At 48.0% G+C, this 19,215-nt stretch overlaps 1 protein-coding gene across 1 annotated transcript in view; it reads right to left on the bottom strand.

Annotated features, from left to right (window-relative positions):
- The window catches only part of ACACB (acetyl-CoA carboxylase beta), a 105,648-nt gene extending 103,644 nt beyond the window's left edge, over nt 1-2,004 (bottom strand). The window contains exon 1 of the mRNA XM_082417365.1: nt 1,851-2,004. The gene's annotated coding sequence lies outside the window, so the exon portion shown is untranslated. The remainder of the gene's footprint in view (nt 1-1,850) is intronic.
- Between the last annotated feature and the right edge of the window lie 17,211 nt (nt 2,005-19,215).

Genomic DNA, 19,215 nt, shown 5'->3' with positions numbered 1-19,215 from the left:
GGAAACACAGACCAACTGTCACTCACTTCTGGATCCTTGTGCCCAGGCTAGTGCTTGGTGCATAGTAGGTGCTCAAAAAGTATGTACCGAATGAATGATAAATCCATGCACACCCACTGAACACCAACAGATGGTTTGAGGCAGTCAGGAATTTTGGTTTCAGGATCTCATTTTTGAAGCTGCATTCAGGAACACCAGGGGAACAAGCTGGGTGTCTCCATGGCAGTTCTGAAGTAGAGTGCCAAGCAGAAGACCTCATACAAATGTGGCCAATTTTAGGTACACTTTAAATGTACACATTGGAAATTCTGAGAAATAAGAAATAGTAAGTGCACTACATTGAAATGCTGAGCTTCCCCCTACCCCAAATAGAAAAATACTTGAGTTATTGCTGAGGAAATAAAAGAGCAAAAATATGCTACAATGGTTCGGAGTTTAGGAACCCTGAGAATGAATACTTTACGTTGATTTCCATTGGAAAACCAATCACACTATGCGGTTTTGCATAACACAAGCACTTTGGGAACTTGCTGGCTGGATGACTGGATGGCTGGTGGGGACTGTGGTGGAAGGAAGGATAGGTGGTGCGTGGAGAGGGGCTGAGTGGATGGCCAGATGGGCAAGATGGCGAGACACATGCATGGTAAGCAATTGAGGGTTGGTGGGTGAAGTTGCTAAGCTCTACATTGGAAGTTCTAATGAATGGAGGGACCGGCAATTCTCCCCAGTTCAGCCCCCTCCCTCACTCGGCAAATCCTTTATGATCTGCTGTTATTCTGATAGGAGCCAGTGGGTCAAACATCCCAAACCTACCTTGCAGAGGTTACCCGCACAAAAAACCTCAGGGTCTGTCCCTTTTCTTGGCAGTGTGATGATGGGGGACGCACAGGCCACCACATGAGAACTTTTCCCAAGTAACTACATAGAGACAAATGGGGAACTCTCTGAGAAAGCTCCCAAAGAAACCCTCTGAGCCTCAGTTTCCTCATCTGTAAAATGGGGATGCTGAGTCTTGCCCCCTTTACCTGTCTCACAGTTGCTCTTTGAATAACCTATATAGCATTTGTGTCAATGCTATCAGAAGCATCAAAAAGCCACCAAGCATGTACAGTGCCTTCAAGCTTCCAATCCTCAGAACAACTTGGTGGATCTTACGATTGCTATGGTCTTTATTACAGTCCCATTTTACAGTTCGGTAAACTGTGGCTCAGAGAAGTTCGGTTCCTTGACTTCGCTCACATCCAGGCCCAATGCTCATACCTTTCCCACTGCTCCACCACTGAAACTGGATATAAATAAATTCCATCAAGTGGAGGGTGTCCCCACAAGCACCTGGATACGACCCTAAAATCAGATACCTGGCTGTGTACCTGGAGGGTGGAGCCAGATGTGCACAGCGGTCTAGAAGGAGCACTGTACATGTGGTTCAAATCCATGGGCAGTCAAGGCCAGAGAAGTCCTTCCAGTGAACCCTCGTGGACATGCCATGCCGAGCTGCTGCCCTTTGCTGACCAGAAAACCCAGCGAGGGCCGAAGCTATTTTTATTTGTTGCAAACCGAACTCAAGCAACAGCTGCCTGGTGCCAGAGCAATCGTGGCCCTGACCATAACGAATGCAGGAAACTGCTCGCTTCCAACAGGTGCTGGCTGGCAGCCAAGCAAGGGCTGGAGAGGGAGAGGGGTCGGGAGTTTGTTCTCCAGCCACCCGCCTCCAACACACCCACCCATACCTGGCCTGGCCTTTGAGGGACAGAGGAGGGCAGAATGTCAGCATTAAACCAGCCACCCTGTTCCCCACTCGGATGTTTCCTCCCACCAAGATGAACTCCCGATCGCTCGCTGCCACTTACCGCCACCGTGGCCACGGCCACCGGCTCCATTCTCATGTGGGTCTGACAGGCTCCCACAGGGTGCCTGAGGGAACTGGGGCCGTGGAGTGTCACCTTTCAGCAGGAGGCTGGTGTCATGCATCAGTCCATGGGGAGGAGTTTGGACCAGCTCATGCTGGACACGAGTGAGTTTTCCCCCAAGTCAGGCGCCCTTATCTGTCATCCACAAATATAAGCCATTTGCCAAGGTCCTCGCCCTTCCCCCTCCCCCAGCTTCAAGCTCAAGTACTTAAGAGGCTGTGCACACTCTCTGGCCCACAGGGCCACCTCCCTCCGGCTTGCCACACTCCTGGACTTAGAGCCTACTTAGCTGCTCGTGTGGTCAGCCATCCCCTTGCCCAACTCTGAGCCTCTAGAGTCTGTTTGTTTCTAAACATCTTTATTGGAGTGTAATTGCTTTACAGTGTTGTGTTAGTTTCTGCTGTATAACAAAGTGAATCAGCTCTACTTATACATACGTCCCCATATACCCTCCCTCTTGCGTCTCCCTCCCACCCTCCCTATCCCACCCCTCTACGTGGTCACAAGGCACTGAGCTGATCTCCCTGTGCTATGCATAGAGTTGTAAACACTCCCGTAATCACGCCAGCCTCCTGTTCCCACGTGTTCATCTGTAAGACACCTGCTAGAAGGGGAGCATGAGTCCCAGCAGAACCTGGGTTTGGCCAAGGTGATATTGATGGAAAGAGAAGCAAAAGCATCAGGACGAAGTTCCAGGACCCTCTGGCTGGCAGGCGATGGTGCCAACAACGTTTTGCAAATTCAGAGATCATTAAAGTGATAGAGCAAGCTACGCCGGGCTGCCAGTGTGGTCAAAGCTGCCAGGTGGATACTTCAACCTGCACTCCAGCCCACAGGGTGGGGGGCATCACAGGTCACCCTGCGTTTCCCAAAAAGCCACTTAGCCTCCAACCTGCAGCCTAAGAGGGGGACACTTGGCATGTCCAGTGTCCTTGCTTTGTAGGTGAGCAGAGGCCAGAGGTCACATGTGAAGTTAACGACACAGCCATGACTAGCAGCAAGGTCCCCCGCTCCAGGCCTGTGTGGGGTGATAGTCACAGTAAAGAGCCGCTGCCCTTGGGAACCTTGTTGGGTGCCCTGGACACTGATCTGGGTTCTCATCTCGGCTCTGCTGCCTGTATGTGGGGTGAGCCTTGGGCAAGGGAGCCTCAGCTTGCTCAACTGCAAAGCAGCATAAGGACGCAGCTCCAAGACGGAGTTCTCGACAGTCCAAAGTGGTCACCCAGGCAGGGCGCTGAGCGCAGGGCCAGGCGCAGTTCATCTTAGCGATCATCGTTAGCGATCTGAGCTGAGAGCCTCGGGCAGGATAAGTCACTGCACGGTGACACTCTGCTACCCACAGAGTGTTGCCTCGGCTAAATCATGTCCCCTCTCTGAACCTCAGTTTCCCCATCTACTGGCTTGGCCGAAAAGTTCGTTCAGGTTTTTCCGTAAGATGTTAGAAAAGGAGGGAAAATCCCCAGCCTCACCCACCTCATAGGATTATTGGCAGGATCAACCAAGATCTGTCTGGTCGCTAAACACCACCTTCCCCTTCTTGGTGAGCTAAAACGGAAAGAACACGGCTGGCGATGGCGAGTAAGGGTCCTCTTCCACCAAGGGACAGAAGTGGCCTCACGTGGGTGGGGGCACCCGTCCGACGCTGGTCAGGTGCCTGGATGGGACAGGCAGATACTCACATCAGAAACGGTCCCTGGACTCCCTTCAGCTTTTCAGCCCCGCAGGTCAGGTGCTTTCCCGAAGGGGAGGCATCTCTGGGGCTTCAGCAGCCTGCGTCAGGCTGAATTAAATTCTGTAAATTAAATTTTGTCTGTTCCCTGATCAGTGGAGATGGTCCCGAGAACTGTGTGTGTGTGTGTGTGACTTTTTATGTTATTCAGAGAGAGGATATTCTTAAATGCCAATACAGGGGTTAAAAAAATGGAAGAAAGGGGACTTCCCTGGTGGTGCAGTGGTTAAGAATCCGCCTACCAACGCAGGGGACACGGGTTCGAGCCCTGGTCCGGGAAGATCCCGCATGCCGCGGAGCAACTAAGCCCGTGCGCCACAACTACCGAGCCTGCGCTCTAGAGCCCACAAGCCACAACTACTGAAGCCCGCGCGCCTAGAGCCCGTGCTCCGTGACAAGAGAAGCCACCGCAATGAGAAGCCCGTGCACCGCATCAAAGAGTAGCCCCTGTGCACCACAACTAGAGAAAGCCCACATGCAGCAACGAAGACTCAATGCAGCCAAATAAATAAATAAATTTTAAAAAAATTTTTAAAAGGAAGAAAGGAATAGAATCTATAAGAAAAAATAAAACTAATAAATGAGTTTAGCAAAAAAAAAAAAAGGGAAGAAAGGATAAGTTAAGGAGAGGAGGGTGGTAGGGGAAGTAGGTTATCCTTAATAAATCAGAGGGAGTGTTTTCCTGCCACCAGCATTTTCTGCTGCTAAGAGCTTCACACACATGATCTCATCAAGTCCCTGCAGCCCCTGCAAGAGGTCCCGCTGCTTCCTCCCCTCCATCACTCCCCAAGTTCACACTTTTAGGACCCAGGTCGCCTCCCTTCATAGCCCACGCTCCTGATCTTCATGCCCTCCGCTCTCTGTGCAGAATTTCCTTCTATAAACCCTGAGAAAGGTCCTAAATCAGCGGACCTGAGAAGTGAGTGTCAGGGGGTACTGCTTGGTTTCTTAGAGCCACGGGTTTGTTTTTAAATCTCTGAGTCCACTCCCCTAAGGAACTAAAATGCAACCAAGAAATAAGTAACAACCTGCCAATTCAGGGGACACAGGTTCGAGTCGTGGACTGGGAAAATCCCACATGCTGCAGAGCAACTAAGCCCGTGAGGCACAACTGCTGAGCCTGCTACTAGAGCCCGCGAGCCACAACTACTGAGCCCACGTGCTGCAACTACTGAAGCCCGCGCGCCTAGAGCCCGTGCTCCGCAACAAGAGAAGCCACCACAGTGAGAAGCCCGCACACTGCGACGAAGAGTGGCCCATGCTCGCCGCAACTAGAGAAATCCCACGCGCGGCAACAAAGACTCAACACAGCCATAAATAAATAAATAAAATAAAGATATGGATTCGGCCAAAGTTACTAAACCAGGAGCAGCGATTAGCAAATTGGTTCTATTGTGAAGGATAGTCATTTGTTTTCTTTAGTATTTTGGCATCTGAAGAAGAAATGTGACAACATTTCCGGTGACAGGAGAGGGAGGTGTAGCTCCATACAAACTGAGAGACTTGAGAAGTCACACACCCTGTGTAATCTAAAAACGTCACCTTCCCCTGCAATTATGGCTGAGGGCATTAGTACAAGGTCATGTTTCCTTACCCCAGAGGAACCAATCAATGCTCGGAGACAGCAAGAGAACTGCAACCCTCACCTCTAAGAACAGATTCTGTTCTCTGTTGTTCTTTAACTACAAACATTAACTAATAAATAACAACAACTACACCTCCCATCATAACGAGCACCTTGCATTCAGGATCTCATTTACTCCTCACAGCATCCCTACAAGGGAAGTACTATTCTTATCCTGTTTCACAGACCAGGCATGAGAATCCAACCAGGCGTGAGAATCCAATGCCCAGAGAGGGGAAGTGAATTTCCCAAAGTCACACAGCTTTGGAGGTAGACAGAATCCAGCCCTGCTCTGCCTGACTCCAAAGCCTAGATTCCTAAGAGGTGGAGGTGAGCAGACTATTGATTCAATTGATTAACTGGCTACCCTCTTGGATCGGGGGAATCAGAAGCCTGGAAGAGACCCAGGGAGGGTCAGCAGTTCTGAGACTTATCACCTGTCAGAACATCTAGGTCTCTGGAAAATTTCAGCAAATACTGAAAAGCCTAAAGTCAGCCTAAAATAGAAGCCTTTAGAGTAAGCCTAAAATATCTACAACCACTTGATCCTAGAATCGAGCAGGTATGCAGCCTCAGGGGCCACCGATTTGAGAACAGCTTCCAGTAGGAAAACACATTTGAGAAAAGTCTGTGAATTTCAGTTCTCCCCCAGTTCGGAAAAGGCTCAGATACCACAAGTCCCACGGTCCTCTAGGACTGCTGACCTAGAAAGGGGCACTTCCTCGGTGCCTGTCGCATTGCAGGTGCTTGATTAACACCTGGGGAGCCAAACCAAGCTTTTTTTTTTTTTTTAAGATTTATTTATTTTATTGATTGATTGATTGCTATGTTGGGTCTTCGTTTCTGTGCGAGGGCTTTCTCTAGTTGTGGCAAGAGGGGGCCACTCTTCATCGCGGTGCGCAGGCCTCTCACTGTTGCGGCCTCTCTTGTTGCGGAGCACACGCTCCAGACGCGCAGGCTCAGTAGTTGTGGCTCACGGGCCTAGTTGCTCCGCGGCATGTGGGATCTTCCCAAACCAGGGCTCGAACCCGTGTCCCCTGCATTAGCAGGCAGATTCTCAACCACTGCGCCACCAGGGAAGCCCCAAGCCAAGCTTTTGATGGGGTTGACCTGTGCGGGGGCCCAGTCAAACCCAGCCCAAACGGTTCCAGATTGGCCCCTGCCTCGAAGAAATGTAAGAGGAGTGGGTCCCCCACCTCCAATGGAAAACTTACCCTGCCGTCTCAAAGGCCTGTAGGGCTCATATGTTCCGAGCCTGTCTCACTTGAGTCATCCCTGTAGAAACTGCCGAAGTCAACTGTCCCACACGCCTGAGGTCCTGGTCCCCTGCCACCTTCGCAGATGGAATTCTACCCTCCTTCCCCTCTATTCTTTCTGTGCCGGGAATTTGCGTTCTTCAACCATCACTCGTTCACCGGCAGGTAATTCCTGGGTACCTGCCAGGCATGGTGCTGGCTGCCATAGATAAGGGCCAAACAGTGCAGGAATGGTCCTGCCCACGCAGGGTTTACAGTCTCACGGGGAAGCAAGTAAGATCACGGAGGAATGTAAGGGCACAACCAGGAGAATCGCCACAAAGGAGAAGCGCTTGAAGAGCCAGTAACAGAGGCCCCGGCCTGGGTCTGCAAGGGAAAGCTTTCTCAGGAATATCTCTGCTGAGACGGAGGGGGTGTGATTTCACCAGGCGAAGGTGCCAGGGCAGGAGGGAGGAGGAATAGTGTTGGAGACAGATGGAGCAGGAGATACAGAAGCCCGGAATCGGGAGGAGACAGAACCTCTCCAAGAACCCCACAGTCGGCCTGGTGCTGAGAGAACAGTGAGGTGGGTGTGGGGCAGCAGACGGGGATGGAGACTGAGGCAGGGCCACGAGATGCTTAAGGGAGTCAAAGCTCCTTCTTGGAGCTATGGAGGGATAGCTACAGCACGGGAGCTGAGAGCACATGCTACAGTCTGGCCGCCTGGGGTGGGATCTTGGCTCTGCCACCTACAAGCAGAGCGGTTAACCTGAGCCTTAGTTTCCGCAGCCTAAGCAGCCCATCGGGGCGATTAAATGCACTCACACAGGTAGATTGTTTAGGCTGGCATGAATGAAGCAGGCAACCAGGAGGAGCTGCCGCGATTGCTGCAGCAGCAGTGCTGATGGTCCCTGCCTTGGAGACCAGGGATCTTACGCAACACTTTCCCCTGATGTCGAGCTGTTATGTGATGGGCACCTCTTCCACCTGTTGCCTTGGCTCTGTTGGCTGAGGGTCTCCACCTGGGCTAGTCCAGGGCAGGGCCATTGCAGCGTCCAGCCTGAAAGGCAGTGGTGTAACTCAGGAGGAGACCTCCTCCTCCCCATTTGAGCCATACACCACCCTGGGGATAGCGGCTCCCCTCCAAGGCTGCCCCAGAGCTTCCTGCCAGCTTTGGAAATCTGGTTGCAAATGTTGGAGCAGAATCGACTGAGTCCCAAGGATGATTTGCTCCCTAAAAAGAAGCAACCTCTCCTCTGTCCAGACCAAAAAGCAAAAATGGCTGTAGATACAGAATCAGAGAATCTGGGGGTTCAAGCCCTGGTGCCATCACCAGGAAAATCTTTAATGGTTTGTATTTGACTCTTGGGACCTCAACTTCCCAGTTTTGAAACATGCCAACCTCATAGGGCTCCTGCAAAGACTGAATAATGAGAACGCTTGGAAGAGCTTGTAGGTTGTGTGGAGAGTAGTAGCAGTAGCAGTCTCGAGGGCCACTTCCTGCTAAGGTACAGTGACACAGAAATGTTAAGGGGCAGGGAGAGGGTCTGAGGGATGGCCCAGCCCTTGGGACGCCCCCCAACCCCGGACTCTGTTTACAATCTCATGAAGTGTAAGCAGGTCGGCCTCACTGATGGATCAGGTTTTGTGCCAACAATTAATCTAGGTCATTTCTGAGTTTGAAACTAAGACCCCTATGGGCAGCACAGTGTATTGGTTGGAGTACAGGATCTGGAGGTGCTAGATTCTTTACTTCCTGTGTGACCTTGAGCAACTTTCCTCACCTCTCCGAGCCTTGGTTTTCTTGCGGATTCAGTGGGGATGGTAAGAATACCTTCCTCATAGAGTTTTGGTGAGGTTTCAATTCACTAATACATAAACAATGCAAATCATGAAAGAACGTTTCATTTATGCATTTAACATCGGTTGCACTTTCCATGACGTATCAAGCCTTGTGCTAAGTGCTTTACCTAAGATCAAGTTCAAGCCACTGCTACCTCTCACGTGGACCATTGCACCAGCCTCCTAACCCGTCTGGCTGCCCCTCCAGTCCACTGTGCACAGAGAAACCACAGGGAGCGTGTAAAATGTTCACAGGCTTCCCCAGTGTCCAGATTATGATTTCTAAGTATATTTCCTACTAAAAGGAACCAGGACCCCTTGGAGAAATGGCTGACTCCAGGGCTGGCGCAGAAATGTAAACACAGAAGGCACCACCTGAATGGGCTTCCCTGCCAAAGAAAAGATATTTGGGGCCAAAAAAAGATGACAACTGCAGTGGATTGAAATACATCAAATATATTTTCAAAAATCATGAGGTCATAATGTTACTCAAAACAAACACAAAAACCACCTCATTGACACATTGGAAGGTTGCCATGGCACCACTTATTACTTTGGAAATTGACTTACAAAAAAAGGGGTGTAATCAAGCATTTATCCTGCCTTTCCTATAGGAAAAGATCCTATATATTTCAAGGTTACCAAACGGTGGGTGAAAGTTGTAAGTTATAGCTAATAAACGCAGAAGGATTGGTAGAGGTAGAAAACCACCATCCACAATCAGCAATGAAATAAAATGTTTTAGGCTCTGACCATCAGTGGCTTGTAAAACCATCTGGTGAAAGGTTGATGGGGAATTTCACAATGGAGATCAGGCTGCCATCCCCAAACTCTCTGATGAGTCAACATCACTAAAAGTGGGATGACTATGGAGAGGGTGTGGAGAAAAGGGAACCCTCTTGCACTGTTGGTGGGAATGTAAACTGATACAGCTACTATGGAGAACAGTATGGAGGTTCCTTAAAAAACTAAAAATAGGGGCTTCCCTGGTGGCGCAGTGGTTGAGAATCTGCCTGCCAATGCAGGGCACACGGGTTCAAGCCCCGGTCTGGGAAGATCCCACATGCCGCGGAGCAACTAGGCCCGTGAGCCACAACTACTGAGCCTGCGCGTCTGGAGCCTGTGCTCCGCAACAAGAGAGGCCGCGATAGAGGCCCGTGCACCGCGATGAAGAGTGGCCCCCACTTGCCGCAACTAGAGAAAGCCCTCGCACAGAAACGAAGACCCAACACAGCCATAAATAAATAAATAAATAAATAAATAAATTTTTAAAAAAACAAAAAAAACTAAAAATAGAATTACCATATGGCCCAGCAATCCCACTACTGGGCATATACCCAGAGAAAACCATAATTCAAAAAGACACATGCACCCCAATGTTCATTGCAGCACTATTTACAATTGCCAGGTCATGGAAGCAACCCATCGACAGACGAATGGATAAAGAAGATGTGATATATATATACAATGGAATATTACTCAGTCATAAAAAGGAACGAAATTGGGTCATTTGTAGAGACATGGATGGACCTAGGGACTATCATATACAGTGAAGTAAGTCAGAAAGAGAAAAACAAATATCGTATATTAACACATATATGTGGAATCTAGAAAAATGGTACAGATGAACTGGTTTGCAAGGCAGAAATAGAGACGCAGATGTAGAGAACAAACGTATGGACACCAAGGGGGGAAAGCTGGGGGGGGGGATGAATTGGGAGACTGAGACTGACATATATACACTAATATGTATAAAATAGATAACTAATAAGAACCTGCTGTATAAAAAAAATAAATAAAATAAAAAATTTTAAAAAAAAGTGGGATGACTAGACATTCTGTTCTAGTCATGTGACATGACACAATGCACTGGATTTGGACCTGAGTTGATTCAAACCTCTAGACTTAATACTTATTAAAAGGGACAGAGGATGAGTTCCCTGGTGGCCTAGTGGTTGGATTCTGGGCTTTCACTACCATGGCCTGGGCTCAGTCCCTGGTCGGGGAACTGAAATCCTGCAAGCCGCACAGTGCGGTCAAAAAAAAAAAAAAGGAGGCACAGAGGAACGTGCTAAAAGCCACTTGGAGGATGCTTAATCAGCCAAATCCAGGATGGGGAGAATTCTACAGGACAAATGACTCCATTTCTTCAATAAGTAACTGGCATTTAATAATGCTGGTGATTATTATAGATTAAAAGAGACAACAGGACGTTTTGTGGGTCCCGATTTGAACAGAACAACCTCAAAGACACCTTCGAGACAACTGGAGGACACTGAGCATGAGCTGGATACTAGGTTAAGGAAATAGCATTAACTGTGCTGGAGGTGTGGGCCTTCCCTGGTGGTCCAGTGGGTAAGACTCCGCGCTCCCAATGCAGGGGGCCTGGGTTTGATCCCTGGTCAGGGAACTAGATCCCACTTGCATGCTGCAACTAAGAGTCCGTATGCCCTAACTAAGAAGCCCGCATGCTGCAACTGAAAGATCCCTCATGCCACAACTAAAAAGATCCTGTGTGCTGCAGCTAAGACCCAGTGCAGCCTAAATAAATAAATAAATAATTGTGCTGGAGGTAGATAATCATGGCAATGGCTTTTTAAAAAAAGTCCTCACAGGGCTTCCCTGGTGGCACGGTGGTTAAGAATCCGCCTGCCAATGCAGGGGACACGAGTTCAAGTCCTGGTCAGGAAGATCCCACATGCCGCGGAGCAACTAAGCCCGTGCGCCACAACTACTGAGCCTGCGCTCTAGAGGCCGCACGCCACAACTACTGAGCCTGCACTCTAGAGCCCGCACGCCACAACTACTGAAGCCCGAATGCCTAGAGCCCGTGCTCCGCAACAAGAGAAGCCACCGCAATGAGAAGCCCACGCACCACAATGAAGAGTAGCCCCCACTCGCCGAAACTAGAGAAAGCCCGCGCACAGCAACGAAGACCCAACGCAGCCAAAAATAAATAAATAAATAAATTTTAAAACTCCTCACCTCTTTTAGAGATATGTAATAAAGTATTTATCTGGCTCTGAGATTTGCTTGAAAATACTCCAGAAATCAGAACTCGAGCTACTGATATGAGTATTCAGGGGGAAAGGTACTGATGTTTGCAATTTATAAGAAATGTGTAAGGGACTCCCCTGGTGGTCCAGTGGTTAAGACTCCACACTTCCACTGCAGGGGGCACGGGTTCGATCCCTGGTCGGGGAACTAAGATCCTGCATGCTGCGTGGTGCGGCCAAAAAGAAAAAAAAAAGAAATGTGTAAAAAGTGTATGTAGGGAAAAAGACATGTGACCAAGCAAATAGGGTAAATTGGGTCTTTTAAAAATTATTTTAAAATTAATTTATTTTATTTTTGGCTGCGTTGGATCTCCGTTGCTGTGCGTGGGCTTTCTCTAGTTGCCGCAAGCAGGGGTTACTCTTCATTCCAGTGCTCGGGCTTCTCATTGCAGTGGCTTCTCTTGTTGCGGAGCACGGGCTCTAGGCACGTGGGCTTCAGTAGTTGTGGCTCGCGGGCTCAGTAGTTGTGGCTTGCAGACTCTAGAGTGCAGGCTCAGTAGTTGTGACGCACGGGCTTAGTTGCTCCACGTCATGTGGGATCTTCCCGGACCAGGGCTCGAACCCGTGTCCCCTGCACTGGCAGGCGGATTCTTAGCCACTGCGCCACCAGGGAAGTCCTGAGTAAATTGTTAATGGCAGAATCTAAGTGGTGGGTTTATGGGTGCTTGCTGTAAAATTCTTTCAACGTTGTTGTATGTCTGAAAATGTTCATAATAAAACGTTGGGAGGAAAATACAGGGGAAAAGGTGTATGTGTGAGTAGGAGAAACTAGAAGAGCAGAAAGTCGATAGTTATTGAAGGTGGGTGGTGAATATGTAGCAGCTTGTTGTGCTATTCACTCTACCTCTGAATGTGTTTTTCAAAAAAGTTAATTTTCTATACTAAAAAGTTTAAAAACACATAAAGCAAGATGTAAGGCACCCAGCCTGCTGGTTAGAACCTGAATACCAGTAGTTAATACTTACTAATACTAACTATGTGTCAGGCTCTGTACTGAGCATTTTCTTTCTTTTTTTTTTTTCTTTCTTTTTTTTTCTTTTCTTTTTTTTAATTGAAGTGTAGTTGATTTACAATGTTGTGTTAGTTTCCAGTGTACAGCAAAGTGAATCAGTTATATATATATATAAACTGATTATATATAATCAGTTTATATGTATATATATATATATATATATATATATATATATATATATATATATACAGACATAAGGGAAGGGATGTCAATTATATATTATATAATTATATAAGGATGTCAATTATATAATCAGTTATATATATATTCTTTTTCAGATTCTTTTCTATTAAAGGTTATTACAAGATATTGAATATATTTCCCTGTGCTATACAGTAGGTCCTTGTTCTTTATTTATTCTCTATATAGTACATATCTCAAACTCTTAATTTATCCCTCCCCCACCCTTCCCCTTTGGTAACCATGTTTTCTGTGTCTGTGAGCCTATTTGTTTTGTAAATAAGTTCATTTGTATCATTCTTTTAGATTCCACATATAAGTGATATCATATGACATTTGTCTTTGACTTCACTTAGTTTTAAAATCTCTAGGTCCATCCGTGTTGCTGCAAATGGCATTATTTCATTCTTTTTATATGTACCACATCTTTTTTTTTTTAATAGATCTTTATTGGAGTATAACTGCTTCACAATACTGTGTTAGTTTCTGTTGTACACCAGTCAGCCATATGCATACACGTCCCCATATCTCCTCCCTCTTGCGTCTCCCTCCCATCCTCCCTATCCCATCCCTCTAGGTCATCGCAAAGCACGGAGCTGATCTCCCTGTGCTATGCTGCTGCTTCCCACTAGCTAACTATTTACAATAGCCAGGACATGGAACCAACCTAAATGTACCACATCTTCTTTATCCATTCCTTTGTCAGTGAACATTTAGGTTGCTTCCATGTCTTAGCTATTGTAAATAGTGCTGCTTTGAACATTGGGGTGCACGGATCTTTTCGAATTAGAGTTTTCATCTTTTCTGGATATATGCCTTGTATTGAGCATTTTCTAATCATGACCTCACTCTGCCTTGTGAGATCAGTGTCACCAGAAGCCAGATTTTATTGAGGAAGAAACCCAGGGTTTGAGAAGTTAAACTCGCCCAAGGGGACATCCTCAGTAGCGCAGTGGTTAAGAATCTGCCTGCCAATGCAGGAGCCACAGGTTCGAGCCCTGGTCCAGGAAGATCCCACATGCCGCGGAGCAACTAAGCCCGTGCGCCACAACTACTGAGCCTGCATGCCACAACTTCTGAGCCCGTGTGCCACAACTACTGAAGCCCATGCTCTGCAACAAGAGGAGCCACCACAATGAGAAGCCCGCACACCACAACGAAGAGTAGCCCCCGCTCACTGCAACTAGAGAAAGCTTGTGCACAGCAACGAAGACCCAAGCCAAAAAAGAAAAACAACTCGCCCAAGGTCATGCTGGCAGTGAGCAGCTGAACTGAATTTGCACTGCTTCCCATGGTCCACGTGGCCCTGGTGATCTGGCCACACTGGTCCCCTTCAGTCCCGCAGGTGTTGGCCCATGTTCTGGAATGCTCTTCCCTTCCCTGCCTCCTTCCGCCTCCTGGCATGGTTATCTCTTGCTCCTTTTTTTTTTGTCTTTGGCTCCAGTGTTCCCCCCCTTAGACTTGCCCTGACCCCCTATGGGTCTGTCTTATTCTCTATGACACATCCCTTCCCTTATGTCAATTATCACCTGCTGAAATTACACCATATTTTCACTCATACTCTCATCCATCTGCCCCAGTGGCATGTAAGCTTCCTGAGGACTAGGACCGGCTTTGTCTTGCTCTCCACTCCCCAGTGCAGTGCCTCACACACGGAAGGGTCGGTAAGTACCTCTTGGATGCATGGATGCCCGCACCTGGCTCAAGTGTGTCTGATGGCCCAGCCCTCCTGCCTCCCGGGACAGTCCTCCTGCCCCAAGGGTGTGTGTCAAGTTGAGGCGCGGGGCAACCACCCGGACGGGCACCCTGCTCCCCCTCCCTGTGACACAAGGGACTGCAGGAGACAGGGCACCCAGAATGCCCAGCATCTGCTCTGTGCCCTCACGGCTCCCTGTCCTCGCCCTCCTGGCACTCATCACAGCGTGTAGTCGTGTGTGAGGTCACTGTCACGTGCATACCTGTCTCCCCGCCTTGAAAGTCAATTCTGGGAGGGTAGCCGGGGCCTGAAACCCAAGTCTACACAGGTTTAATCTTTCCCCACCCCTTTCCTAGCAAGCAGGCATCTGAAAAAATGACTCTGGAAATAGGGCTCTTCGGTAGATCCGGTGTAGACACAGGGGGAAGAACGTAGCAGTTCCTCAAGAAACCAATGAAATTGCTGAATAATAATAAAGGCTAATATTTGTTGCACACTTACTACCTACCAGGCATTATGCTGCATAGTTTACATTTATCATCCCTTTAAAGGTCTGCAAAAACTCTATGAAGGATGTACTCCTGCCTCGCAAATGGAGATGAGGTGCAGGGGGGCAGTCTGTTGCCCAAGGTCACATCGTCAAGTGGCAGGTCGGGGACCTGAGTTGGGCTGTCCAGCTGCTGTGTGTGCGTGTCTGTGTGTGTGTGCACGCGCACGTGTGTTTTCTCCATCCCTTCTCCTATACCCAGCTCCACCCAAAGCTGAGTTAGTGCAATCGTCTGTTAGCAGATCTCCCTGTTCCAATCCATCCAGAGCCCTGGGAGCCTGAGCTCCGTATACTCACACACACACACACACACACACACACACACACACACACACACACACACACACAGCCTTTGAACCCTGCTCAGGAGTTCAAGCCTGGAATCTTATCCTTCCACGATCCTGCCTCCCAGGATTCTTGAAAGGAAGGGAGGAAGGCATTAAATTGTTCCATGCTTCTCAAGAGGTGGCTGTGCGGTACAAAAGACAGTCCCCATCCTTGCCAAATCCCAAAGTCACATCCTGGAGAGTCCCACTGCAGGTGAGCACAGGAAAGGCTCTGACAAGTCCTGCTGGAAAGGGTCTGGATTCCCCACAGGCAGCCCAATGTTTCCTGAACTGCTTGGAACCAGAGGAGTTTTTCCACGTTGCACCGGTTATTCCACAGCAGGAGGGCTCCGAAAGCCCCACTTTATTGGGAGTGTGGAAATAAGAGAGCACAGCTTTCCTTATAACAGAGTGGAGGAAGCCTGCTAAGAGAGGCGTTTCCAACAACCGATTATTCTAGTTAGTACTGGAGCCTGTGACTGATTTACTTGTAAATAGAAAGGAGGGTGTGTTCAAGGTTTCCCTCTAATATCACTGTCACTCATGATTTAATTTGATTTGAAGAGGTGGCGCTTTAGTGAGTCCAAAAGGACTGGCACAAAACCCCCGAAGAGTGTGCTTGTTTTCCTGGGGCCCCAGCACAGGTCGGGGTGGCTAATGTGTGCTGGGTGCCCCAGAGGGGCAGACAGCGGGACTTCTGATGTGGGCGTGACCTGGGTGGAGGCTCTGACATTTGTCACCTGACTGACCTGAGCCTGTCACCCAAATTCTCCAAACCTTGGTTTCCTGCTCTGTGAAAAGGAGTAAATAATATCTCCTTACCAGGAGTGTCCTTGTGGGTAAACACCTGGCACATGCCAACCACTCAGTAATCCATACCTCAGTTTCCTTGCTGTACCCAGCAGCCCTGGATCCCTAGAATAATGGAACATAGACTATCTTCCTGGAGAACCATCTTACTCTATGGTAATAAGCTTACTGTTATAATAACAAAGAGATCTATTAGAACAGAATGTGAACTGTACATGAAGTTTTCAGATAAAATGCAAGATTTCTGACCATGCTTCCAGGCTTCCCCAAGGAACAGATACACTCCTCCGAAGTAAGATCCCTGAGTCAAAATGCGGAGGAAGCTTTAGAATAAGGTATCCCAATGTTTCTACGGGGATAAGACTTTGAGGAAACTCCATTTCAAAAGATTAAAATGTTTATTTCCCCATAAAGATCAAGTATCTCAGAATTCCCTGATGGCGCAGTGGTTGAGAATCCACCTGCCAATGCAGGAGCCACAGGTTCAAGCCCTGGTTCGGGAAGATCCCACATGCCGCGGAGCAACTAAGCTCGTGTGCCACAACTACTGAGCCTGCGCTCTAGAGCCTGTGAGCCACAACTACTGAGCCCACGTGCCACAACTACTGAAGCCTGTGTGCCTAGAGCCCGTGCTCCACAAGAGAAACCACCACAATGAGAAGCCCGCGCACCGCAACGAAGAGTAGCCCCCGCTTGCTGCAACTAGAGAAGGCCTGTGCGCAGCAACAAAGACCCAACACAGCCATAAATAAATAAATAAATAAATTTATTTTTTAAAAAAAGATCAAGTATCTCATATAACATCATACTCTAAATTCTGTCTCAGATCTGAAGGTGATTAGAGTCTGAGGGAGTTTACATGACACCAGAGCAGGAGCAAAAAAACTCTTTTGCATTAATATAAAATGCCTTCAAAAGAGCTCTTCAAATAACGTCACGATTTGGGGATGTTTGCACCTCTGATCACCTGACTTAGGATTGGCTGGGTCTTTCCATTTAAAATCTGGAGAAGTCAGCAAAGAAATCACATCTTGTAAAGATCCCCCAAGACACTGTTAGAAGGAAAAATTATTTAAAACAATGTCTATACCTTTCAGCTTTTAAACTGAAAGACCTGCTTCCCGGGAACTCCCCCTCAGTCCTGCCTGTTTATGTTAAAATAACAGTAATGATTGACGTGACAGATATGATTATGCACACAGTGAATGCCCAGAACAAAAGGTCTGAAGGAAACAAGTTCTGGGAAGCTTTACACCAAACTGTGCCTTGTAAAAGGTAAGGGGATAGTGCCTCCCCGGAGGAGGGACAGACAGAGGATGGTTCAAGAAGACGCCTCATTTTACTTTGTGCTGTTTCAAGACTTTTACTTCGTACTAGGCTTTTTAAAAATGAAAGAAAATTGTGTCTTTCTAGCAACAGAGGACCACCAGAAATGCTTTACTTTCAGAGTCTGCTTTTTTTTAAAAAAACGAGCAACAGTCTGAGAGATTGGACATCTATAAGAAACAGAATTCTCTTCTTGAAGACAGAAGCTTTGGGGGCCAAAAATCTCCCAGAGTTGCCTTGTAGGTAAAACTAAAGCCTAAACTATTTTGGTGTGTGGAGCTGATGAAAGTTTGCACTGGGATTCCCAGCAACATAACCATTTATAGAAGCAAAGAAAAGGTCCTTCATCTACATTACATTTCGAGCCCTTTACATCAGCTTCCCGCAAACAGCTGCGCCTCTGTGCCCGCATGCGAGCCTCTGTCCAGGGGCTGCCCTCACTATGTGTTAAATTCCTATTCACACGGATGCTGGCTGTATGGTCAGTGACCCCAGGGAGTTGGGGGGGGGACTCACTTACCACTATCTCTTCACCTTTTCTTTCCCCATGTCCTCTCAATTGTGCGTTCAGGCTGAGGTTTTCCGGGCTCCCTGTTAGCCGAGGACCTGAATCTCAGCCAGCTAGCTGCTCACTGCCGTGACTGTAAATGTCACTTTTAGATTAACTGGCCCCTGCCATTTAAAAATATCCCCAGAGCGCTTAACTTTCAAGACTCTGAAGAGGAGGCATAACCCAGGTGAAGTGGGAGCAGTTCTGCCTCCCTCCTTTTAGTCCCATCACTTGTTTTATTTCAAAATCCCTAGATACCTAAGCCACGGCGCAGCTAAAGTCCAAGCTGTCGTCAGCAATACAAAGTCATTCTGGCCCTCCTGTGACATGCTGAAAATTAACCCCGTGCAGGTTGTTGAGTGTTTGAGAAATGGCTTCTGGAACAAGCCCACAGAGAAGGCTCGAATGGGTTAAGATGATCATTATCAAAAACTCTTCTGGCTTCTCTCCCCGGAAGAGATTTTGTAAAACCTTCTCAAGGAAGACGCCACTCGATGAAATGCTTCCTATTTTTCCGGACTTGTGGGGGAAAAAGACAGAAACAAAACAGCTCCGTTCCCAGCCAGGGTCAGCTGGCTCTCGCTCGGGCTGGCGGGGAAGACAGAAATCCAGCCTATGCCACAGTGACAGAGTGTTCTACAGATCGGGGAGAGCCAGAGGCATGTAGGATAAAGGTCACGTCCAGGTCCAAGCCAGAGCGGGGAAAGCAGAGGCCACACAAAAGGGCATTGCAACAACCGATGGGAACATACTGTATAGCACAGGGGACTCTACCTAATGCACCGTGGTGACCTAAATGGGAGGGAAGCCCAAAAAGGAGGGGAGATCTGTACGTGTATGGCTGATCCATTTTGTTGTGCAGTGTTGTGCTTTACAACATTGTAAAGCAACCATACTCCAATAAAAAATTTTTTTAAAGGGGGGGGTGGCATTGCATTGTGCTCCAAGAAAAGCTAAGGGGACCGCAGTTCAGTTGCTTCGCAAGTGGAAAAATCCGTAAGGGCCCTGAACTGATGCACAAATGATTTCAGTGGTGACTGTGCAGGCGCAGCCTTCACCATGCCAGAGCAACTTCATTTCTGGGCTTGTTTTCCAAGAAGGAAGAGTTATCAAATAGTGAACTTCTTGGAATTTTCTTCATTGGACTTGTAAGCAGGAAGCATATTTCTCACCTGCTGCCGTGTCCTCTTGGAGCCTGGGTATCACAGCAGGAGCCTGGGAGAGCAGCACACGTGTTTTACAGGAGCTGGGGATGAAATAATGCAGCTCCAGGACTCAGCCGATGACGGTGCTTAGATTATTTATCAAGCCTACTTCACTCTAGAGTAGCTCATACAATCCTTTGGAAGAAGCATCTCTCAAAATATAGACA

The sequence above is a fragment of the Balaenoptera physalus genome (assembly GCF_965194825.1).
Source record: "Balaenoptera physalus genome assembly, chromosome: 12".
In the NCBI taxonomy this organism is placed as follows: domain Eukaryota; kingdom Metazoa; phylum Chordata; class Mammalia; order Artiodactyla; family Balaenopteridae; genus Balaenoptera; species Balaenoptera physalus.
This window is presented reverse-complemented; position numbering and strand designations above follow the sequence as displayed.